The following is a 26,446-nucleotide window of genomic DNA, read 5'->3' on the forward strand; positions in this document are numbered from 1 at the left end:
TCGGGGACCAACGTGACGCTTAACTGACAGCTGACATTTTATCACCGGCATGTTTTCCAATGACTCATTAATGAGCTTTTTTTGTTTCAGCTTCTCAAATATGAGAATGTTTATTTTGGATAATTACGACACGTGGAACTCAACATTTTAGGACTTTTACATGTTGGTCTGACAAAACAAGAAAATTCAAATAAATTTTATCAAAAAGAAAAGTTTCACATTGTTCTGACAATTTACTGAGTAACGAAATGCAGCAGCTTCACAGATCCCTGTGAGCTCAACAACTGTTCACACCAGCTCAAACAAAACTACAGTCACACACACACACACACACACACACACACACACACACACACACACACACACACACACAGACACAGTCACACACACACACAGACACACACACACAGACAGACACACAGACACACACACACACACACACACGCAGACAGACACACAGACACACACACACACACACACACACAGACACAGACACACAGACACACAGACACACACACACAGACACACACACACACAGACACACACATAGACACACAGACACACACACACACACACACACACAGACACGGTCACACACACACACACACACACACAGACAGACACAGTCACAGACACACACACACACACACACACACACACAGACACGGTCACACACACACACACACACAGACACACACACACACACACACACACACACACACACACACACAGTGGTGTCGTGTGCTGCTCTCTGCTGCATTTCTTGCACTGCTTTGTTTTTTACCCTTCAGGCTGATTTGGTTTCTCACTGGCTGCTGCCTCCATGTACAAACATCTAGCAGCTAAAAGAAAGAAGCGAAGATTCTTTCACATCTTTAAACACCAGTTTTCTTCCACCTGTGATCATTTTTGTCACCTGAACCCTTCCAGCACCAGTCGAGACCCAGGCCTGTTTGGAGGACTGGGCCCAGTCCCAGAGTGAGCGAATAACGGACGAGTCGTTCTGCCGTGTGGCGCCGAGCTCCTCAGCCTGAAGAGGACTGAGAAGAAGCTCCGTCACCTGAAAGCATTCAGTCGGTTCAGACTGGGTTTCCTCCAGAAGTCTTGCTATAACTCCGTCTCTCATCTCTCACATGGCAGGAAGAGGAAAGTCTAGTGTGAAAAAAAAATGAGGAAAACAGCTGCCAACACATTTCAGCCTTCATCAGAGCTTCACAGCCCCACCAGACTGCACTCTCTCTGCACTGATTTCCTCCAACACACATTTGCACTTGAAAAGGGATCCAAATATTCAAAGCAGCTCCTCGAGGGTGCTCCTGATTCAGTGCGTGACGGAGGCTTTACTCAAATATTGTCCTGTGGCCTGATTTAGCATCTCTTGAAAGTTGCACAGAGGATGGCCGGGTGTATTTTTGACATTTACAATTTCTCCACGCTCCAGCTTTGTTCCTGGTTGATTACACATTTTCTGTCTAATCTTCTTAAGTAAGCAATTTTAGTTTGAATATGGTGGAGTACTTTACTGCAGGAGAACAAACAGGACGCTCGGAGCTGCCTGCTCTCTGCTCCAGTCCAAACCCCATGAGAGCTGCAGAAGCCCATAACATATTAAGCAAATCCAACATGTAAAGACTGTGTTGTTAATAACAACAGCTGATGATGTAACGACAGCATGTTTGTGTTTTCATCTTAATACATTAATCCAGGCCGGTTTCTTATGGATTAAAAAACAAACAAGCAATTTGAAACTGGACTTTTCTTCACTTTATAAAAGAGTAAAAAACAAACACTTTGGGATTTAGACTTACAGCGGCTATACAGTGTTTTTAAACTCAGGTCCAATCTGTTTATTAAACGCAGAACGTATGACGTGCTGTTTCCAAGATGACCTATTGCTGGCTGTGTGTCAGAAACCTCTACCAGCTCATTACCCCAACCATCCATCCCCGAGGGTCACGTCTGAACAGAAAACCTTTACATCAAAGTGAACTCCAACTCAAACAGCGGGACCTGTTGATGCCACAGGTGAAAGTTATTTATGCACGAGCATAATCCCAGCTCTGACACAGCTACAGCTTTCAACCTTCCCGTCCTGCACAGGTTTCCCCTCCCAGAGCTAAGGTACATGTGCTGGATATTTCATGTCTTATTGCTGCTCCCTCCAGTACAAACCAACCAGCCTGAGAGGATGAATACACCGGTGAGCAGGTCAGCCAGCAGGCATCCCTGGTTGGAGCTCCCTAATGCAGTTAGCACAATGGCTAATTTGTGCGTTTACTGTCAGTCAGGCTCAAACGATTATTTATGAAAAGCACAAAGAGGAGAGTGCACAGATGTCCCATGCATGTGTCCTGTTTTGGTCCCATGCATGTGTCCAAAACAGGACACATGCATGGGACCAGAACTTGAAGAACTTGAAGAACTCGTCAGCTGGAAAGCTGTTTCAGATCAGTCATATCTTTTTGGCATGAGGGAACAAACCACTGAAGGCTCTGGGTTAAAATAAAAGAAAACAAACCTCTGCAGTACAAAATAAAAAACATGCACAAGGGTTAGGGTTAAATTTAAAAACTGTACTTTTGAGTTAAAATATATATTTATAATTTTAATAAATGATAAATTAAAAAGGCATGAACATTTTTTTTGTATTGAAAAAATATCGAACCGCGACACCAAAGTATCGAACCAAACCGTGAATTTTGTGTATCATTGCACCCCTAATATATATCTTTAAGTGGTCATGTGATTGGCTTACCCCGACTACTTTATTCTTCCTCAGTTAAACAGCAGCACTCGTGCGATTGTTTTGCCCCCTGAGCTCCAGGTGTTGTGCCAGACAGTGCTCGTGATCACCGTCCGCGGGAGCGCGCAGCTGCTTAAAGCTGCAGCGTCCAGATTACTTACAGCTGCTTCCGTGCTGATATAAGATGCTGTAAGCTGAAGACAGCTTCACCCGTCTGTTTGTTGAAAAGTAGTAATGCGACAGCATTTTCTTGTTGGTAACGGTAACGGCGTTGTAACGATAGGAATAGTAATTGGTTAGATTACTCGTTACTGAAAACAGTAACGCTGTTAGTAACGGCGTTACTTGTAAAGCTGTTATTCCCATCACTGCCTCTGGTCTGGGTATTGTCTTGGTCTTGGTTTAGGCGGTCTTGACTACAAGTCTAAGAGATACCAGTGTTGACCTCTGCAGACGAAACTCACTAATCTAGCAACTTTCTTCACAGCTGACACATTTTACTATAACTTAAACGACAATGATAAAATGTTTAAGCCAAACTGTGTCTCTGAAGAATAATTATGGCGAGTTGAGTTGGAGCAGACCGACAAAGGTCAAACGATGCAACTAAATAAAACTCCCATCATAATTAGCCAGATGGCACAATACGGCATTTAATAACACAGTTTTTAAGGTGGAACAGATCTGAACATCTTTAGGATGAATCCAGAGGAAACATCTCCCTGACAACGAGATAAATCTCTAATGAGATCTAAGTCTGCTGAAAAGGCAAACAGTTCAACTGGTGTTTAATGTAACTGAAGAAGAGTCTGTGCTTTATGGACTCCTCATCATCAGCCTCGACAGTCGCACCAGCTCAGCTGCCGGGTTTCCTTCCAAACGTGACAGAAACTATGAATGGTGACAAAAAAACGTGGATTAATTCCCTGCTTTCTTGGCCACTGTTGTTGTTTCATCCCTTTAAATAAAAACTGAATTCTGTTGTGAAAGGTCAAAAAAAATATCTGGGATCCTTTTTTGTGCAACTTGGGATCTTTGAATATGTGACAAGCTTCAGTGCATGACATCATCATCAGTGCATGACATCATCATCAGTGCATGGAAGGTTAATGAAAGTATAAACCAGTGTGACCAATCTGCAAATGGCAGGGGAGCGACGAGCCACTGTGTAGGTCACACCGGACAGTGCTGTCCAACTTTGGACGTGAAAGGGTTCAGAAAGTTCAGAATTGGGTCATGACTGGGTCATTTTCCCATACACTTAGATATAATATGTGGCTTCTCTCAGGGTTAATAAAAAGACTATGATCCAAAAGCTGAACCAAACTGAAGAAACCCAACACTGCACTCAAATTCACTTCTACACACTAAACAGGGAAAATTCAGCACAAAAACTAACAGCCGTGTGTTTTCATCTCATTTAAATTTTATTTCTGTCTTTAAGAAGAAATTAGGAATCAGTTGTATGGAGGACATCATGTAAAGACCTGGACCTTCTCTATGAAAATGGCTTTATATGTCGAACACATCTTAAAATAGCAGACATGTCACTTCAGAGTCCCGCTCCTGAATCTCAGAGCTGACGCCTTTTCGATTATAAATACGAAGGAGAACGCTGGATCAAACTGTACACCCACTTCCTCCCCTCCCAGCGGAGCGATGACCCACCCGCTGACGTGGCTCTAATCTCCTCCACATGTCTGACTCCTCCATACTGTGTCAGCTCTAATTGGCCATTACAGCAGCCATGTGTCGTGGCCCACACTGTAGCCTGGGCTGAACTTTTAGCCTAGCTGATTAGCCGACGTTAGCCTTGCCACTGAGATCAGCAGACAGATCCTTCTGTGATACGATAAAGGTCCCCGCGTGTCATCGCCACAACGTGGCACCAACGTAATGACGCCGCTCCTAATTAGGTGGTTACAAGGCGTGGCGATAAGTGCTGCAGCAACACGTGGCAGATAATCCTGCTAACCTGCAGTTTACCTGGGGGAGGCTGACGTGTGCTTGTTACCCACGAAGAGTCAGATACATACAAACATTGATGTCACACCTTCTACAAAGCCCGAGCTCAGAATGTTGGTCACAAAGCTTAAAGCAAGAAAGTTTCAACAAGATCTTCAGCCTAAGACGATAAATATTTATGTCCTGGAGGCCGATACAGACCAACAAACCGAGCAAACGACTGAATAACAGGGACTGAAATCCTAACAAGCACAATGTTAAACTACTCTTTAGGAATGTTACTGATCTTCATCTGCGCCAGCAGGTGGCAGCAGCGTGCACAAACCTGTTCTCAAATAATGAGCGCTAATAATCGTAATTATATTTTCACAGTAAAGCAGCAATTAAATAAACATGAATCTGTAACAAATTAACGTTTTTTCTAACCTTAAACTTAACTGGCCCCATGACCAGAAGGTTGGGGGTTCAAACCCACTGAACGGCTACCCTGAGGTGCCCCTGAGCAAGGTACTGTCCCTACACACTGCCCCCCAGCTGTACACGTACTACTGTGTAGTCTAATGCAATGCTGTAAGAGAAAGAAAGCATTTAAATAGAATCGTAGAGATCCAGAGTCAAAGCCTGTATTAGTGACGTAATAGGAGTTAGTGTCATATGGTCGCAGCAGGGTACTGTAAAAACACGACAACAGACTGCGTCCTGAATAAGCTCCTGATGATCTTTAATAGAATTTAAAAAGAAACCCTTCACACTGTTTCCACATTGCCTTCCATTGAATGTGTCCCAAAACAAATTAAGCTGTCGGTCTGTGACAGAAACAGCAGTGAGAAGTCAAACGTATCAAATGTATTCACTGTACAATAACGCTGCCAGAGACCTACTGAGACACGACTCGTGGTTCTGCATCCAAAATCCTGAAAGTCAGGAGCGGAGTTAGAACGGCCGTGGCTCGGCTGAGTGAAAGGATAGGCGCCGGCTGCGGTGCGCAGACTCCCAGTCAGGCTTGTGGGCGCTCTCTTCGATGTGATTGAGAATCTGGTATATCTGGCTGCAGTTGGCAAACTCTGGCCCTGTGTCAGGTTGAGTTTGAGGATGATGCCTAGTTGATGAAGAAATCTTAAACTGTTTCGCCCATTTCTGTCCATCCATCCACTTTTCAGGGTTTGCACTTCGCAGCTCTCTGCTTATTTCCACCTCCATTTGCTTCTTCTTGCACTTCATAGACTAGCTTTGCATGATCCGCCATCCAAACTAATCTGTTCTAGGCCTTGGTTCAGACACCACGTTTTAGCTTCTGCTTCTTTAAGACCATCCGCCCAACTTTCCTCTGATCGGCTTAAGTCTCCACTCATCTTGAAACTTTCTCCATCACCTGGATGCTCTGTTCCTTGTCAACGCTGATTTGAACATTTCCTTGGCCGTACAGAGATCTGTGGAAACAGACACGAGGAGGCTTCACCTTTAATTGATGCTCTGGCTTTTTGTGTTTGCAGCTGTACCCAGACCGCCACGCACCGCCTGCTTATTTCGTGTCGATATCGCCGAGGGGACTGAACACAAACAACAACAACAACCTGTCCCTGAATTCACTCTATTAGCTTTGAACAGAGCTGTGACTCAGATCGCCTGATTTGCGATCTACCAGTAGCTGAGGGGCTAACAGCAGCTCCAGTCATTAACAGCAGCGCCAGCGCACAGCAAATACACACCGCAGGCTTCTCTGGAAGCCTAGCAACAATGTACCTGATTGGGCTAATTACACACTCTTATGCTGTTGTGTTCAGACCACCAGTCCTGAATTAATAACCTCAATCACTTTCTTTGGCTTTGACAGAATCAGACATCAGCAGGTTCAGCTGAGTGAAGCTTTAACAGCCTCTGACACCAGCTAAATGATCTCATTTATGATTTAGATATTTTGATCAGCTCCACATCAAAGGGCTGATTTCAGCACCGCAAACAGAGAGTAAACAAACCTGCACGACTTTCTCTCACCGCGTTTGAGTATCGAACGTCGTGTCAGCCAGCGACTCATCCAATGTTGATGCAGCTCAACAGCCAGCGAACGCTTTGGTCAGTTTCACATCGTGACTTCTTTCAGCTGTTGGCCTTTACGTGCACGTAACGATGTCCTGACGCGGTGCAACACTTAGCTCAGCTTGAAACGTGACGAAGAGCAAAGCAGGTAAACAAGCTTTTTCTCCAGCTCATTTGAAATCCTGAGCAGCTGCGAGCCAAACAGGTCTGAGCGAACTCTCAGCAGAGCTGTAAACAACTAAGCTGCTGGCCGCCTGTCCTCTGATGCATGCTGGGAAACAGACAAACAAAGAAAAGCGGCTGTATTTGAACGCTAGCGTCACACTGCCAAAGCCCAGCAGCCTGACAGAACGAGGTGTGGCGAGAAGCTGGGCTTTCTGGGCTGAGGAGGCTTGAAAGTAGGACTGTGTCTGTGCTGACGGGCCTACGCTGAACGGAATGAGGGCGGCTGCACCGCGACGCCTGCTGTCAGACTGTTTCAGCACCAACCTGAAGAAGTGCTTCAGAAAACCGAAGGATGGATGGGAGGAACAAATGGTGCTCGAGTGACAGCTTTTTGTGTGCTTACGTGATGCTCCGTCATGCTCCGGTCAGCTGTGCTGTGGGGCTACAGCCGCCCCACAGCAACAGGCTGGAAACCTGCGCACCCACAGCGCTACCAGCTAAGCGAGGTCAAATTGGAAAAAAATGGGAATATTCCTTTTCCCGAACAAATCCAGTGATCCTCCCCTTCGCTGCACTCACAGAGAAAACAAAGCCAAGCGGCAGAGATGCGTCTTCCGAGGCCGCTCGCTCCTGCCGAGCCGCCGTGGGACGATCGGCGCAGAGATGGAGATCCATAATGATGCCTCCCAGTGAGGAGCAGCACTCCTGTGCTCAGCGTGTGCCGGTGAAACATAAGAGAGGTGCATGTTGTCTCTCCCTCTCTGTTAACATGCCGTTTCCCCCTCGGCCTCCTCCTGGGAGCAGCCGGTACCAGAATAACAGACGTTCACGCCGCGTCTCCTTCAATGGGAAGAAAATGCAATAAAGTCGGTGCAGAAACCAATCAGCGATTCATTAACTCGACTCTTGCTTTTTAGAATATTAATGAAATTTTCTGAGGTTAAATTAAATCTAAGATTTTTTAAACCTTTTTCATTCCACATGAAATGGAATTTAAACCAGTTTATCCAGTAAACTGTTTAAAGTGTCACTGAAAACCAGCAGAGGCGCCACTTTCTCCTCTGGGAGTAAAGTAGTAGTCAGTAAGCTAAGCTGAAGATGTGCAGTTTTAATAACTGCTCTCAGTCATTTATTTAGGAAGAAAACAACAGAGACCATATTCTGACTGTGACTGACGGAGGCTACCATCAGTGTGATGCTGTTAGTCTTACAGGCTCCGTCTCTGCACAGCGTCCCATGTGTCAGTCTTTCTGACTCTTTGACCTTCTGTACTGGAGCGCCGACCCCCCCCGTGCATCCACACGACGCAGACCCCAGCGAGCTACCGTCACCCTGCGTTTGGTTTTAGAGCTTTTCTGCTGCTCTGCTGTTTCCAAACTTTAAGTTAGATGACGTGGAGGTCGGGTGATGAGCGGGAACACCTGTGTTTGTCGGTCCAGGGTCTCACTCACACAAACCACGACTCCTTTTTCTCAGTAACACTGCTGCTGTTTGACACACACACACACACACACACACACACCTGAAGATTAATTCAGCTCTGAATTCTGTAAACACAGAAACAGACAATATTTCCCGTCCAGGACCGTCGACAGTCTCGATTGGCTTCAGACAGCAGACTCACACTTGATTTATCAGAGGCAGTGTGTGTGTGTGTGTGTGTGTGTGTGTGTGTGTGTGTGTGCGCGCGCTGACCTGCAGATGTATTAAGCAGGAGTTTGTTTCCTGACGCTGCTCTGATCACGACTCGTGTGAGAGCGTGTGAGGGGTGGTGAACACAGAAGCTACAGGTGAGCTGCTCCTCTGAAAACCTGGCAGAAACACAGATTCAATCTGACAGGAGACACACACACACACACACACACACACACACACACACACACACACACACACACACACACACACGGTCACACACAAGCCAGAACACGACAAACTCCAGCAGCTTTGACCCCAAACATCCATCCTCCGCCTGCAGCACAGCCAGGAGATGAGTGTGTGTGTGTGTTGCAGAGCTGGTTCCTCCATGTGTTGCAGCAAAGCAGCCAGCAGTGCTGCGATGCTCCACCGAGCAATGTTGACTAAACAGCTCAGTGTGTGTGTGTGTGTGTGTGTGTGTGTGTGTGTGTGTTCATGCATTCAAATCATTGCTCTCCTACAGAGACTCACACAGCAGCACTTCAGTGTCTTTATTATTGGATATTATTGGAGGTGAGCAGATTGATGATGAGACTCAAACTACCAACCTCCAGTCTTGCTCCGGAGCTGTGGAAGTATTCTGGGATGTCAAGCTGGAGGGATTTCTTTGATGACTGGAGCTCAGCAGACGTCGTATCGTCTCATACTTGTGCCTCTACTTTGTGTGCGGCACTTCCTCCAAAGCCTTTGGTTGGATTTTATTTTGGGGAAGTAGACGATGGGGTAGATAAAGCCAAATATGGAGAAGATGGTGTGTTTTTAATACCGTGCACACGGTTCAGGCTGTGTCTGGTGAGAAAACAAGCCGAGGGAAAAATAAGATGAAAGGTTCCTGGTCTCCCTCCTCGGCCGACGTGTTGCCTGCAGCCGCAGCAGCGATGCACGCCTGTGAAATGCAGGTCGGTTGAATACAGACGTTTGCTTTCTGCAGGGGTTTAAGGTCAGCGGGGAAGTGTTCACAAAGCAGCTCGCTCTGAAAATAGCAGCCACTCTGCAAACTGTTAAAAACCCAACAAGCTGATCTTCAAACACACATCGCCCATGTGAGGTTTCTGTTTGTGGGGACGATTTGACCTTTGGGTCAGAGACGCAGCACCGAGGGCTCACAGGGCTGCAAACCATTTCAGGGCCTTTCAAACTCCGCTTTGTAAATTCTTTGTCACGTCAGAGAGACAAAGGAGAAAATACTGATGTCACAGTGATGTCAGGAAGCGATCTGCGAGTTATCAGCGAATCCACAGCTGCTTGAAAAGCTCTCGGTCCCGTTCGTTAACACACTTTCCCGTCAAAACTTACCCACAATCCCCCGAGAGCCCAATTCACAATCTGCTGTTCCTTTCCACGAGGTGAAGCTGGCGATAGCTGACCCGTATCATGTGACTTTCCTAGTTTTGGTGGGACTGCAGGCCACAGATTTGAAGCATCAGCAGGACTCTAATTGATTTCTTTAAATCATTGCTGTTGGTTACGAGAACGTACCCGGGGCCCGCAGCACGAACATCTGCGGCGCCTCTGCGGCGTCTGAATAATCGCAGCTCATTCCTCACTGCTCGTTAGCATCGATTGCTGTGAAACAATTATCTGAAAAGTTGGAGGAACTCTAAGACTTTCTTGTCTGCTTAAGCTTTTAAAGCACCGTCCCGCAGCCCCCCCACATGAAGACCCATTAATTATCATCCCATCACCGTTAGATAGACTTCACATTATTTTGCTGCCTCTTTCTAAGCGTTTTACTGGAAGCAGGAAACGGTACGAATATGCCGGTTTTGGTGGTGTCGTGAAAGCTACGGCACAAAGCAGCACTGATGGAGGCGTAAGCATCAGCTACCTCAGAACAAAGCTGTGGAGACACCTGATAGAGGAACGAGTGGAGACACCTGGGCAGGAAGGAGCACACGTCTGCTTGGTGGATAAAGAAAAGCAGAAATCCTCTCTCACTTCACCGTATGGCCTCATCTGGTTCTGCAGTCTGTGCTGCGAAGGAACAGAGTGCATTGGCTTTGTGTGTGTGTGTGTGTGTGTGTGTGTGTGTGTGTGTGTGTGTGGACGGAGAGATGTGCATAACTGAGTGTCGCTGCCGTCTTCTTGGGAAACACACAAACACCAATGCTGTTTTAGTAGAAGCACCACAAACTATCACAGTACCACCAACTTATGGCCGATAACTACAGTATGTGTAACCAGCGCGTGGACTAGTGAATTTCCAAATCTTAACACACAAAGTCGTTCGTGTATCTCAGCATCATGTGTTTGCCAGTAAAAGTGGAAACAAACAAACAGATCTGATGCTCCCAGTTTTCAGTGTTTTGCAGAGGTTCCTATTGGGGGTCGAGCGGGGCCAGGAAGTGCTCCGCGTATCGAGCTGGAGCTGCTTTTTGTTGCACTTCATATTCTGAAGCCTTTCATCTTCATTTCCTGCCTGAAGTAAAGCTAAGAGGCAGGATCGATGAGAGATCAGAGCCTCCGGGAGGAATTAGTGTTTCATGGAAAGGTCGCAGCGTCCATATTTAGTTATGTATATATTTATCAGTATAAAAACTATACTGAAATCATTTCAGGCTAATGTAACCAGGTCATACTGTTATAATTACCCAAACCGATCCTGGTATACCTGCCTGACCGCACCTGAGCTAGCGTCATTATCGGTTAGAGCAGCGGCGCCTTTTTTGTGCCACGGACCGGTTTTCACAGAGCGGCCTTTAAGGCGTCGCGGACAAACAAATACGGTAAAGACCGTCCAATAATAATGTTGCTGTTAGGGCCAGAAGCTCAACGATGACTCATGACATCTTTACCACCAGGCGTCTATCGTGGCAAACAGGTCCGGTGGGGATTCATGCTGCCTGCTGGGGGCTGCTGCACTGCATGATACTGGGACCACTGGGACCACCACTGTGTGCTTGCACTGATGGTAACCAGTCACTGTGTTGGTTTGGGAGGATCACTGCTGGAGACCAGCTGCTGGTCACTGTCACATGACTACTCTGGGACAACCAGCAAAAACACACCAACAACAAACCAAGAAATAGTTTTTACTACAGTTTGGATTAAGCTGATGGCACTAATGTAGTAACTGCTCATACACACGGCTTTAATAATGGAAACCTGGTTCTTGTGACTCGAGGTTATGACTTCAACATAAAACTGCTGAGACCAGCAGGTACTGACAGATACTACCAGGTACTGCAGTACCCAGGGGCCACTGGGTACTGCGCTGAACTGCAGAATTCAGTGCAGTTGAAAAATGCACTGAATTTAAAAAAACGTACGCAAACATTATAGATTTGACACTGAAGCTCCAGATTTAATGACTGCTGATGTGTAAGCTGCGTATAAACTTCTTTACTAAATAAAGCCTGCAGTGAAAGAAGTAAAGCTGTAGTACATAAATGCCACAGTTAGCCTCGGTGAAAACCAACAGCCCCATTAAAAGGTGCTTTTCTCTGGAAGGAACTGAAGGAGCGCAGTGCACAATTACACTGATGCAGGAATATTAATATAATAATGAAAGAAGAAAGCAGACAGAGGGATCCTCCTGCAGCTGCGCTGCTGCAGCTCGACTGAAGCGATCAGTCAGCGCACGTCTCCTTCCAACAGCAGACAACAAACGTTGCGGCCCCTTCACATTTATATGAATCTCTATGAATAATTCAACCCTGGTTATAACTGAGACACTTTCACAGCGGAACATGAATCCACATCCACGTCAGATCTCTTTCCTGGCACGAGCTCTGAAGCTGACCTTTTTAAAACATCGACCCAGGAGCACAAAATCAAACGTCTCTGTAACGTCATTACAGCGATCCACAGGCCCCGCGCCGCCCACCGCAATATTTCACACGGCAGTTACACCGCTGGTTACTCTCATCTACGTCAGCCTCCATCATCCCCACCTTCATTCTTCTGGTTTCTCAAATGTTGTAGAACAGAAGAGCTTGTTGGCTAAAAGTGAGACATTAATAACTGAATCAATAACCAAGCATTCGGTGTGGAAGCACAAAATGTTTGTCATGCCAGTAATAAATGTGTCTTTATTACCCAGGGAGAAATTATCATCAGGGATGAGGTCTGACGTAAAGCCAGGACACAATTATTCCCTCATAAAGTTCGTCTTATAAACATAAAAACTTTTCTCTGATCACACATCCAGGAAAGCTGCACGCTCAGAAACAGGCCAGGCTTTCACAGGACACCACCTCAACCCCACTCTGTGACGGTTAATCCACCAGTGGGCACCACCTCTGGGATCTAAATGATCAGTTACAGGACGGGTGTTTCTGAACTGATGGATTCGTTTTGAATATTGAAGGTGCTTCTCAGAGAAGTCCAGTGTCCATGAAAAATGAAATGTATATATGTGCAGGATGACTTCAGATTTATTTTTTCAGTTGAGTCCGATTTGAAATAGAGATGGCACGATACCACTTTTTTATGTCCGATACCGATATCATAAATTTGGATATCTGCCGATACCGATATGAATCCGATATAGTGTTTTTTAATCAACAAAACTGTTTTTTTAAATATTTTGCTGCATTTTGTATAAGTTCATACTCAAGTTTAAAACAACAACTACACTAAAGCTATTCTGTTATACCTGTATGCAAAAAAAATGTTTCATAGTTCAGCAATACTGATCAATCTAATAAACTTAAACCTACACCATCCTCACTATTCTGGTATTTTAAAGAGTACTTAGCATAAATATTAAGCAACCTAACTAATAGGGTTCCAACTCCCAGCAACAACAAAAATAAATAAATAAAAAATAGGGAACCACCCCTCACGCTCCACCTCATGATGCTTAATCGACGTAATCAACCTTAATTTGATGCAGTGTGAAAAAAAATGCACAGAAATCAATTGTTTTTCAAGAAATATTAAATAGATTCAACATCTTTCTTCAACAAAATTGCAGACTGCACAGATGGTACCTTCCCAAAGGAAAAAGTACTATAGCTTACTAGGGTATATATTAGACTTAATAGTCACTATATACAGTAATTGACTTCTATTCATTTTACATCAAATTAAAACTTTGGGTGTCAGATAATTATTTATTAAAAGCTCGACATTTTAAATGAGAATAAGAAAGAAAAGTATGTCTTTGTGCCCCCTTTTCCCTGTTAATGCCCTATCGGCCCCCCTGGCTAAACTTTGCTAGATCCGCCCCTGCACAGTTACAGCCGTCAGCTAGAAAAAGATCCTCGAGTAGAAAGTAATATTAAATACATTCTAACAACAGCTGATCAAGCTTAAACGTGCTGCTGTTGTTCAGCCGCTGGTTTCCTCTTTCTGGTGCAAAGTGGGCCAAAAACAAACGAGAGACAGACTCGCGACAGAAAAGCCGATCAGCTGATCATTGATCAGTTTCATGATTGAAGTAGAAGCCGGCGAGAGAGAGAGAGAGAGGCAGTCGCTTGTTAAGCTTAACGCAGGAATGCTTTACAAACATTCAGAGATGGACTTACACACTTGCTTTACTTCTCTCGGGGATAACTTTGTCGGAGATGAAATGCCGGGTTGCTAGCGAAGCTCCACATGCTATCCAGACCACCGACAGGTCCCGCATGCCACAGCCGCTCTATCACGTGATGCATACTGCTCCGACGTGCTAACGTTCTGAGGTGAGTTACGGCACGTTGCAAGTTTTGTGAGGTGCTTTCGTGATATTTAATGGATCGGATTACATTTTTTATTTTTCTCCGATATCCGATCCAGTAATTTAGGTCAGTATCGGACCGATACCGATACGTAATATCGGATCGGTCCATCTCTAATTTGTAATGAGCGAACTGTAAGAAAGGCCACATGCGTGTCGGCCTGCTGGTCAGCTGTGTGAGAGCGGGAACAGCTGCTGGCAGAGCAAACAATGGAAACAGTTTCCAGTTGAAATGCTGAGAGTGTCTGCAGGTCTAAGCCAAGAGTCAAATAGCTCAATGCAGTGGGGTTGAATTAAGAACAGCGCACAAATAAATGAAGTGAATGTTCGATGGCAGCCTGCAGAGTTTGATCATCATCATCGTCACGGGAGGATAAAGTCGATCCTCCTGCGGACAGCGGCGAGTGAGTTCAGCTGGAGCAAAGCAGCTTTAGCCGACCAACTTTCATGTGCGTTTCCATTGTTTGCTTTTGGGCTCATTTGTACAATGAACTCTCCCTGAAGCTCTTCTGTTTCCTGCTCGGCGTTAACGGTGTGCATCTCCCAAAGCCATTAACGGTAAACAGAGGTGATTTTCCTCCATTGCGGTGAAGCAGGATATCAATACAGCTGCCTCAATTATCCACTGCGTGCAGCCCAGACAGTGACGGAGGAGGTTTGACCCCCTTAAAGCTTCCATCAGCTGAGCTCACTCCACCTGTGGTATGTGCGGGAAAGGAGAGGAGGAAAAATGATGGAGGCTCCATAATCGTTATCTCCCTCCGCCATTACTTACTGCAGGTAATAGCATTCCCAGACAGAAGCTCTTTAGGAGCCGCGGCTGATTGTGGCATCTAATAGAGCGGGGATGGATGTGACCGGGTTTAAAGGCGGAGACGTTCCAAGTCAAAGTCGCTCCATGATAGCGAGTTTAATAGGCGAAGGAAACGTCCCCATTTCAACCAGACTTGGTTTGAATATATTCCTGCAGAGCTTCAGCTGTTTATGAGTCCTCATGCGCACGAGTCTCCAGGTGAGTTAAGGTGAGCTGCGCTGCACAGAGTAATGATTAATACTTATAATAACTGTTTGCTGAAGTCTTCTCCTGTGGAGGTTCGGCTTTGCCAGCAGACATGAATCCTTAGATTGTGGAACCGTGGCATGTGTGTGATCGGTATCATGTTGTGTTTAAGTGCCAGTGTGTTCATTTCAGCCTTCGTCTCCCTCGCCTACTTACTTTGGACAGAAACAAAGATTTGTGGCGACAACAGTAAAACTAGAAAACTTGAAAAGCTGAAATGATGCAGATGTTCTGACTGCACTTCAGACAAAACATTTGATCCTGCGTGCACTGCTGCTGCAGTCCTTCAGTCTGAGAGCCGAAGAAGAAGAAGAGGAATAAGAGCGACGGGCCACGCGGCACACCGTCCTTATACAGAGTCCGTGCGCAGCAGGAGCAGTGTTGGTCATGTTACTTGAAAAAAGTAATCAGAAACTAATTACTGATTACTTCCCCAAAAAGGTAATCCCGTTACTTTACTGATTACTTATTTTCAAAAGTAATTAGTTACTTAGTTACTTTTTAAAAACACGATTTACAACCTGAGTAGGTGATAAAGCGATAGATCTTTCAGCCCAATTCTACTTTTTCTGCATAATCCATCATACAAAATGTAATCAAATGGAAAAGTCTCTTTTTAAAACTTGTTTTATTAGTTTTAATCTTTTAACTTTATGCATCAAGCAAACATTAAATTATATGCAACATTCTCTGACTGGAAGAAATTAGTTTAACATTTAAACCTATTTTCTGCACATTCCAGCACATAAAATAAAATATTTTGTGTGTTTACACTCAGTCTTTCAAATAGATGCAAGTAAAACACAGCAGAAAATAAATAAAGTCAAAGACTCAGCGGTCCTGTTGCTCTATTTTCACCTGTAAAGCAGGAGTGGGGTAGGCGGAGGTTTACCCTGGTGCAGGTGTGCCGCGGTCAGTGGAAGAATACGGCAGTGTCTCTGTGAACGTCACATTCCCGTCATAGCGCACTCAGTGCTTCCTTGGAAGTTTAGGGGGTTTTTTCGCTGTAAAAAGAAGTTTTCTTCCCACGCACAGCGGACACTAATGTTTTTGTCACTTTTTATGGAATCAAACTCAAAGTAAGGTCAGTACTTCCACGCTTTAAACGCTGCACGCTCATACTCTCTCCTGCACTCGATATGTGATCCATTGTTGATCTGCACACAGCTGTTGTCACGAACGGCGCACTCGCTTACGTCACTGTCATGAGACATTCTCGCAAAAAAATCACGGTTTTAGTAACGCAGTAACGCAGCGTTCCTACGGGAAAGTAACGGTAATCTAATTACCATTTTTGCAATAGTAATCCCTTACTTTACTCGTTACTTGAAAAAAGTAATTGGATTACAGTATCAGGAGATATTAGCAGGAAGTCGTTTTCACTTCAGACCTATTTATAATCTCATCTTCATAATCATATTAGAAAGTGATTCACATTTAAAGTACTGAAATATATTAAAAAAACAAGCTGTTTTTCTGTCAGGACCCAAATGCAGAAACAAGGAAGTCACCTGGGACTCTGTGAGGAAACACAGGACAGAGTGGAGACATCTGGTCACACAGCTGAACAGAATCTGCTGACCAACCAAGGGAAGCAAAGAAGAACACCACACGAGACGAAGGACCTTCAAACTAAAACAGGAAACACAACCTGAGACCGACACATGCAACCCTGACAGCACAGAGACACAACACGGGGAGATGAACAATGAAGATGAAATATCACAACAACCCAGGAAATAAACACCAAAGGGAAACTGTGACCATGGTAACACCAGTGATCGTAAAATCGAAGAAGCCCAGGACCGCGGCATTTTCTGCAGCGCAGATTTAACGCGAGTTTTATTCTGGGCCACGGTGTAACGTAACCAACGACCCAGTGATCACCGCCATGAGCCGGCCGAAAGGAAAAACATCATCTCTGTTTTATTGTTGGTGTTTTTCTTCAGGTGGGAACAAAGAAAATGCGGCGTGTAAAAGAACGAGGGAGATCTTGGATGGTATTTCACTCACGTGGGACTAAGAGGATGATCATGATTTACCTGAAATACTCCGCGTGAATAAAATATCAGTCATGAACTCAATTTTATTCACAAAAAAGAACATATCAGGTGTTTAACCTGACATTTCTTCGATGGCAGCAGCAGGTCTCATTTTGCAGCTAATGAGGTCATGAGCTCGCTTGTTGCTCCTATGACTCCCATGATGCACTGGGTGTTTCTTCTTCACTCACTACGTGTTAATAGACCTCTCTGCACTGAATCCTACTTGTTATCGGTCGCAGCAGATGGCTCCGCCCCTCCCTGAGCCCGGTTCTGCCTGAGTGGGAGTTTTTCCTTCCAACTGTCGCCAAAGTGCTGCTCATAGGGGTCATATGATTGATAGAAAGCATCTTCGAGAGGCAGAGGATCACCAAAACTGGAACAATTTCAGAATAATGTTTATTCTGAAAGCATCAGTGGACCTGGCAGCTGGCACATCTGGAAAGGCTCCATCACCAACACGTGCTCCACGCACACGTGTTTTCCAGGGGCCGCCTCCACATTTAAACAGCACACCGGACCCACAGACGACCCACAGATTAAGACTTTACTGCATCATTACAACACCTCCAGGTTATTATCACGCCTCTGAACTAAAGCACCCGCAGTTAACTGTCCAATAGAATCTGATAAACACGAAGAAGCTGTGAGAGCGTTCGGGAAGCGCAGTCCTCCATAATCAGCCAATCAAGTCGTGCAGGAGCTCATCTCAGAACGCACCTCTCCTCCATTATTTCAGATCAAAAATTCAAATCACAGTCTCAGCCCGTCACTGCGCCTCACACACACACACACACACAGACACACACACACACACACACGCACACGCACACACACACACACACACACACACACACAGAGACACACACACACACACACAGAGACACACACGCACACACAGACACACACACACACACACACACACACACACATAGAGACACACACACACAGAGACACACACACACACAGACACACACGCACACAGAGACACACACACACACACACGCACACACACACACACACACACACACACACACACGCACACACACACACACACACAGAGACACACACGCACACAGAGACACACACACGCACACACACACACAGAGACACACACGCACACAGAGACACACACACGCACACACACACACAGAGACACACACGCACACAGAGACACACACACACACACACACACACACACAGAGACACACACACACACACGCACACACACACACACACACACACACACACACACACACACACACACACGGGGGTTCACCAGCTGAATAAAGACTCATTGATCTGCTCTTCCTACGTGGGACCATGACTCCTGAGTCTTGTGTACTATTATCGCACGTAAAAAGAAGGATTGAATGCAGGGCGCATGGAGCCTGACCGCCGAACGCCTACGATGACGCAGTCCAACACATGCAGAGGAGAGGAAGAGGAGGAGGAGGCACATTTAGGATGCAGGCTATATCCAGCACAGAGATTTAGAAAAGATGGACAGAGAGGGAGAGGAGGAGCAGAGGAGGGAAGACACACAGGATGGTATAAGTTAATCCCCCAGAGGAAGTGGATCTGTGTCTGGATGAGGCGTGGCGTTTAAATATGTAGCCAAAGCTCCACAGTAATAATTATGGCCTATTTTCCAGCAAAGGGGTTTCACCTGTAATTTCACTTCGTCCTTGGACTTTAGAGTCGGAGGGAGGAAATAGAAAGTTTTGGCTCATCTAACAGGAACACACAGCTGTGATTAACAAACGATCATTTTAACATTAAAATGATGCAGAATTGGCCATTAGCATCTCTGTTGGACAGTCACCAGATTACTGCCAGACTCGAGACGACGCTCATCTCTGAAATGTCCTTTATTGGTGGATTTCTGCGTACACCTTCAAGGAGCAGAGATAATGGTGTTAGCACAGGATGTGTGTGTGTTCAACAATGCAGCGACATGTATGCTGAGAGGCGTCCAAACTCTGCGTCTGAGTAAATCCAGCTTTGCTCTCGTGTTTTCTCCGTTTCATCCATAACCTTTGAAGCTGCTGGTAGTTCACACGACAGCAAAGACCTTTCAAAGCGCTCCAGCAATTTCATCCACTTATGAGAAGAGCTGCATTTCTTTTACTCGCTGTACTTTTCATCAAACTCTGCATAGCTCACACCTAGCTGTGCACGGAGGAGAACACGCTGCCATGCAGGAGCCCACCATAGCGGACTTTGGGGGCTTTCTGTTAGCGGAGATTTCCAAAAACAAGAGTGAGTCTCAGCTCATATTAGCAGGAAGCATAAGTGATACTGGATGTAAAATCCAGGCAACTATTCTTAACCTCCTAGGACCTGCGTCCACGTATGTGGACATCACATTTTGGGTTATTTAGACCAAAATACTCAATTTTACAATGACCTGATATCCACTTACGAGGACGTTATCCTGCTACTGTTCTATCAACATTTTAAACGAATGTCCTCATATGTGGCTCTGATCTTCCTTAGAAACAAAAATCAGGTAAAAAGAAAATTGGTAATTTTTGTTTTTACCTTCATCAGGTCCCAATCAGCCCAAATATCAAAGTGAAATTAAAAATACTGCTGTGGAAGAGTTCGGGTCTTAGGAGGTTAATGCCGGCTCAAATCAGCTGATAACCAGTTAGTAAACGTCACAGCGATGCTGCAAGCCACTTTGCAACCAGCCCCTACCTGTCTCTACCATTCATGCTGTATCTGACACCAGATCTGTTGTCTTTGGTGCCGAATCTGTTCAATAAAAGGGGCAAAAAAGCGCAGCTACTACTCACATCATATGTTTGCCATCATTAAACTTTTATCCCTCTAAAGTTTTGCCTATAACTAAAGCAGCACAGCAAATATCAGGCGACCTGATCGATTCAAAGCACCAAGAGTAAAAATGTGTGCTGCGTCGCAGTCGTGTGCAGCAGCGGTTAAGACGACGGCAGGAAGTCACAAACCTGCACGCCGCCCACAGGGTCACGCATGAGCTAAATGCTTTGTCTCTGCATGCAGCACAGCAGCCGACACGGCACTCTCACCTGCACCAGCAGAAGGATCAAAGTGGAAAGAAACAAGATCTTCACTGAACAAATGCCCAGGAAGTTTATATCCACTGATGAGCCACCGGGAATATCACCGTCAACTGTTCCCTTCAAAATAAGAGTCTTCAACAAAATGTAGCACAACAACATCTCAGCATTTAACCACAGCCTGTACATAAACGATGGACATCACCACCGCTCTGTCATTAATGGGTTTCTGGATTCTTGGGGAAAAGATAACACAGCTTCCTGCTGATGCTAACACCATATTACATAGAGATGTCGATCAATGGTGCGAGCAGCTCACCCTGACAGGTGCAGTCGTGAATGGTGTGAATATTGAATATTGTTGGTGCAGTGAAGTGAAAATTACAGTTCTTATGTGTTAGCAGTGTTAGCATGTTCCTCTTGTCACATGAATGAGTCCAACATGTTCAATCCAAGCAACAGCCCCCGAATTCAGGAGAAGAAGCCAGAACCTGTTTCAGTCTCAACAAACCTCAGCCTAGCAAACCTTTGTGTGATACTGCGACTGCCTGTATCATCCATCACATCATCTTGGAACAAAACTGGGAGGGACAGGAAGGAGAGAGGGAGAGGAGGCAGGAAAACTGAAGTACTCACGGAATGAAGATGAGGACACGAGGAGCCGATATCAAAGGATTGCTTCGGATGACGGAGGTCGGTTAAGTCTGGGAAAAGTCCGGGTCGGACGGTCACTGCAGAGAGTACGATCCACAGAGGAGAGCTTGGAAAAGCTCCAGGGGAGAGGAGGGAGTTTAAGAAGAGGAACTGAAGCTTCGGGGACGGTCGATGGGAGGAAATAAAGTCTGTGCTCCGTCCTCTGCAGATTCAGCCTCTCGCTGCTTTCTGCCCTCTCCTCTATAATACTTTTATCTCACTCTTGATATGGAGATTGTGAAAACTGCAGGGAGACTGGACATGTCCATACTGGGACTGTGAGTCTGGAAGGTGGGATGAAAAGGGACTTGGAAAAGGTGAGGGAGATGGGGAATGTCTCTGAAGGGAGATCCGAGTGAAAGTGTTTGCAGAAGGTAAAGAAAGAGCATTTACGGCAGGAGACAGAGGGCCTTGCCTTTATTTCTCTGTTCTGTTTTTCTCTCGAGAAAAACTCTTGAAGACAGATTTCTTTTGTAGAGGAGATGAGGCGAGCACCCGGCGAGGGCAGCAACAAACTCAATTAGAGATGGACGGAGATAATGGTGTGTATCGGTGGCACCTGCTCTGCCTCCTCTTTCTCTTCTGTCTGCTTTTTCCACCTGACTGCCAAGATTAAGGCATATAATCAAATTCTCTTAATTGGCCCTGATTGTGGAGACGAGCCAGGAGTCTCTCCTCGTGCTCTGCCGCTCCGTGCAGGGAATGACAAAGAGTCCCGGGCGGCCGGAGCTCCTGTCAGTCACGACTCTGGGCACCGACAATCGACTCCACCTGCTGACTCACACCTGGCTGTTGCGTCTGCTGAGGGTTGCCTCCCCAATCCGGCCGTATCCATATCTACTCCTCCCTTCTATCGATCACCTAGAATGGACGGCGGGCCCCTCCCTAACCCCGCCTCCGGCTTTGTTCTCAGGCTCTCTTCTTCTGTCGTTGTGTTTGTGTCTAATCGCGGCTGCTCCCCCCGTGTCTAATCCCCATCTAGATCTGCTGTTGCTAATTGGTTTCAGGTGGCACCGGGAGAAAAGGAGGGCGGTGGGGAAGATTTCATGCCGCCGTCACCATTAATTAAAAAGATGATTACTCAGAATACAAAGATTAAAGATGAAAATAGGAAGCGCCGTGGCTGATAATGAGCCGGTAGCACTTTATGAACCCTCGCTCAGCGTCTCAGTTTGTGTTTTGTGGGAGTGAGCGTTCACTCATCCGGCAGCGATCGGCCTGTTTGAAGGAAAGTTTGTGGGAGGGCTCTTCAGGTCGTCCTGGCTACATGTTAGGAGGAGCCACACGTCACCTCCTGCGAGGCGACATCGCGAAGAATTGTGTCGAGAAAAGAGCGGCGTGGTTTCTTTTACATCCACCGTGTCCAGGCTGCAGATCGGCGTCAGTGTGGAAACAGGAAATGACAGAAACAAAGAGCATCCAGATCAGCCGAGACGTCTTCTGTCTTTGGTGTCCTCAGAGTCCCGGCCTCCGGCGGGGCTGCTGATTAGCAGGCAGGTCAGTAAAGCCGCCAGGAAGGCTCAGGCCTGCGGCTTTTTTGGTAACGATGGATTCGATGAGGTCGAGGAGATTCTGATGATACCTGCAGTGAAAAGAAAAACAGCATTTGGTTTCAGCAGATTCGTATTAATGCAGGTTAATTCTTTCCAAACGGGAAAAACTCAGACTCCAGTTTTAGAGCGTTTCAGATTTAATATGAGCTTCACTGGAGATCTGGAGGAGGTTTAATATAAAACCCATGTTTTCCTCTTTATCACATCTGCTTTGCTGAAAAGCCTCACAGATCGTAATTAAGTGAAGAGGGTATTATGACAGAGACAAATGCTGCAGAGCCTGTTTTCTAAAACCTGTGGTCTCATTCAGCTGTGTTATATACTCAGTTATATTAGTCTAAGGAGCCTTATGGTGGAGGATGCATATACCAAACTGCAGCCAAGGAGGTTTAACTGGAACGTGTCACACGAGTCCATCAGTCGGCTTTGGTTGAGCTTTGACACCAAAGTTTTGTGATGCACAAACATGCATTTTTTTTTCTAACTGACCACCAGGGCGTCTTGGATCCTGGTGCCCAGGTGTTGCAGAACAACCCCCCCCCCCTTAGCTGGAGGTTTCTTCCTTTTCCAATGTTGCCAGACACTTAATCATAAGGGTTCATCTGACTGTAGATTTTCCCTGTATCATTGTAGGGCTCTCACCTTACAATACAAGGCGCCGTGATTTGGTGCTATATAAACAGAATAAGATAGAATTGAATTGAAGGGAACATAAGTCATGATCTTTTCCTGAGCGTAACCCAGTAACTTTAGGGCCTAAATTACAGTTAAAATGAAACCAGGCTGGGCCCGAGTCTACTGGTCTAACGTCGTGTGTTTGGAGGCTTTCTAAACTCCTCAGAAAGCCTCCAATTCAGCATTTTCACCTGCAGCCAGTAACAGACACAGGTTTCACATAAACACAACGCAGTCACACAAGTAAGGACTTACACGTTATATTGTTTTAGAGATTATGGAAAGAAGCTATTTGTAAATACAAGACTTTCACCTCACCTTCTTTGTCTATAAATGTCTTCTCATCTTTATTTCCACACAAGAAAAAACTAACAAAAAAAAAAAAACTGAAGAGAAAATTCAGTCGAGATGAAAACAACAAACACGATTATTGAAAACTTCCTTCAGCCAAAAACACAGAAACAACAGAAGTCGATGAGTGAGAGGAGCCAATAAAAACATTGAAATGACGGCAGAGTGGGAGGAGCAATGAGGTTTACACGTTCATCGTGTCCACACAGGGAAAAGGACCAGAAGGAGAAAAGGCAAAGGGCTGATGTAGCATCATCTAACTCAGACCTTCCCAAAGTGTGGGGCCCGCCCCCTAGGGGCGGAGAGCCATTGCAGGGGGGGTGGTGCGGTATGAAAAGGAAAAAAACAAAACAAAAAACAACAACGCTTGGACACTGCTAGCACGGCGCCCGCACAAACACAAAGCAGGAGATGAAGCATCGCTGAATGTTTCCAAACCAACTTTATTCTAAGCCAAAGACTAGAAAACATGGTGAAGCAAATCTTCCCTTTGGCTTCACCTGCACAGGTGCGGAGGTAGGTCTCCCTGCAGGGTTGGTTTTCCCTTCGTGGAGAGCAGCTAACAATTTATTTTCACTTTCTGTATATTTCAGTTAGAAATAAGAAACAGCAAAGAGAAGCCTTGAGCGAGGAAAGGCTTAAAAAGATCTTCAGTAAAATCAAGAAAAGCCAGCCTTGTGTGGAGATCTCGTCTATTTTGTTCGCTGCAGGCTAGCTTCACATGGTCACGTGTCGTGAGGGCAGCGCACCCCTGTGGTGAAAACAACACTTTGTAATGGCAGGGGTGTGATGGCATACAGCCAGTGAGTCTGTGTGTTGGAAAACTGGACAGCTGCCCTTGTAATGATGTTGTTATCTCACTGTGTCTTTTGCGCTGTCTCCAGATGCAGAATGGATTGTGTCATTCTGCCACGGCCTTCTGGAAATATGGCTGAAACTTTCCTGATGCCTAATTTAGAGAACAAGTACAAGGCCACTAAGCAGCATCAGCTTGGATAACGCTGCAAACAAACTTATGAATCTGATTTTAGCACCAGAATCAGGGTTGGTTGGAGCCTTTCCCAGCTTTCTCAGAGGAAGAGGTCACCGGTCTCATCCGGCTATCCACGCTTACGCTAACATCTACAGTCAGTTTAAATCAGCGGTTAATCTAACAAGCAGGCACGTGGATAAACTGAAAACACAACTTTAATTGGAAGCTGGAGAAAAATGTCCATTAGCAGTCCAAAACTGAGTAAGGGTACCAGAATCCAAAATACTGGAACAGGAGCAGGAGACCACGAAGAAGATGAACCGACCGAGAAGACAGCCAGAGAAACGTGGCACAGGTGGACAGAATCAAACCAACGAGACGAAAAAGTCGAGGGGAAGAAGACACAGAGTACCAAAATAAAGCAGGAAGTAACAAGAGAGAAAAACACTAGGCGAGGTCAAACAAACTGAAACCTCAAGGACTTAAATAATGATGGCGGTCAAAGACCTACAGAAGATCCAGGACCAAAGCCCACACAGAGAGGGTGGATTCAAACCCAGGAGCTTCTGGCTGTGATCATATTCTTACAGACCATCGTTTCACAGCTATGAGCTACAACACCAGAACTGGATTTGTTCACAACTGCAGCAGACACTCTTCAAACAGCAGGATCAGCCGCCATGTCTGACATCATCATCACGGAGACCTGAGCGCTCACAGCACTCTGAAACAGCCGGCAGCACGGTGTGTTTGCGAGGGCAGGAAGTTCAGGTGACAACCAGAGCTTTGTTTAGACCTCCTGCACTGAGCCGATAACACGTTTTTCTTTTTTCTGGCATCTTCTTTTTGGCCAAGTGTTCGTCTTTGATGCTTCTGAGCGAGAGAAAGGACGAAGCTTTTCACAATCTTTTTAGCTGATGGGAGAATTTGTGTTTCAGGGTCGAAATCAGCTCGAGGTGACAGCAGGCACAAAAAGCATCCGGCCTGTGAGGGAAAATGTCTCAGAAGCCACTTTATCTGAAGAGTCTTTGACGTCAAACTTAATGTTTCTTTTACTTCTGAAAGATAAAACTAACGGAGCAAACTTTCAACACTTTTTTTCCACCTTGAAAACTTTACTCTGCCGAGGCGGGAGAGTAAAAGACGGGAAAGAAAACACGTCTGGCTTTAAACCTTTTCATATTGTATGTTTGGGGGTTATAATGTCTCTCTTATAATGTTTAGGACTTGGTAAAAATATAATTTAAGCACCAAACTGTGTAAAAGAATAAACGCAGAGTAGAGCTGGGCGATATGAGATTTTTTCATAACACGATATGTTTTTTTCATTTCAGGCGATAACGATATCTATCACAATATAAGCCAAATAACTATATTTGTAAGATTTAAATGTGCCGTTGCTCACAAGTAAAATGTGAACTAATCAGCAGCTTGTTTTTATTTAAATATTTATTTCCCATAATAAGTTCAACAGGGTAGATGTACTTAAGGAACATGAGACTTTTTCAGATAAATAAAGGCAAATATTGCAAACTACACAAAAGGCAGCCGCTAAAGCGTTTAAGTTTCAAAATAGAACAAACGAAACAGACTAAATTGTCAATTCCACTTAGAAACAAAATATTAATTCTAAAAATAAATCTTAGTTTGTTTTACAGAAGAACAGACAACTTTTGTCAATATCAAATAAACTGAGAACTAAAAGGAAATTCTCAATCTCTCCTTGTTGTATAGCTGAGCTTTTCAAACAGCTGTAACAGTTACTTTAGTCTGACAAAAGCCGAATGA

General features: G+C 45.3%; 1 protein-coding gene across 2 annotated transcripts in view; it reads right to left on the reverse strand.

Moving 5' to 3' along the window:
- The window catches only part of LOC146548458 (glutamate receptor ionotropic, kainate 5-like), a 216,750-nt gene that overhangs the window by 174,841 nt on the left and 15,463 nt on the right, over positions 1–26,446 (reverse strand). For both annotated transcript variants that reach the window (XM_085261542.1, XM_085261541.1), the window contains exon 2: positions 21,050–22,688. The gene's annotated coding sequence lies outside the window, so the exon portion shown is untranslated. The remainder of the gene's footprint in view (positions 1–21,049; positions 22,689–26,446) is intronic.

The sequence above is a fragment of the Mchenga conophoros genome, linkage group LG22 (genome assembly GCF_057382185.1).
Source record: "Mchenga conophoros isolate Kocher_MC1m ecotype Shallow Benthic linkage group LG22, M_conophoros_male_GT1.1, whole genome shotgun sequence".
NCBI classification, from domain to species: Eukaryota; Metazoa; Chordata; class Actinopteri; order Cichliformes; family Cichlidae; genus Mchenga; species Mchenga conophoros.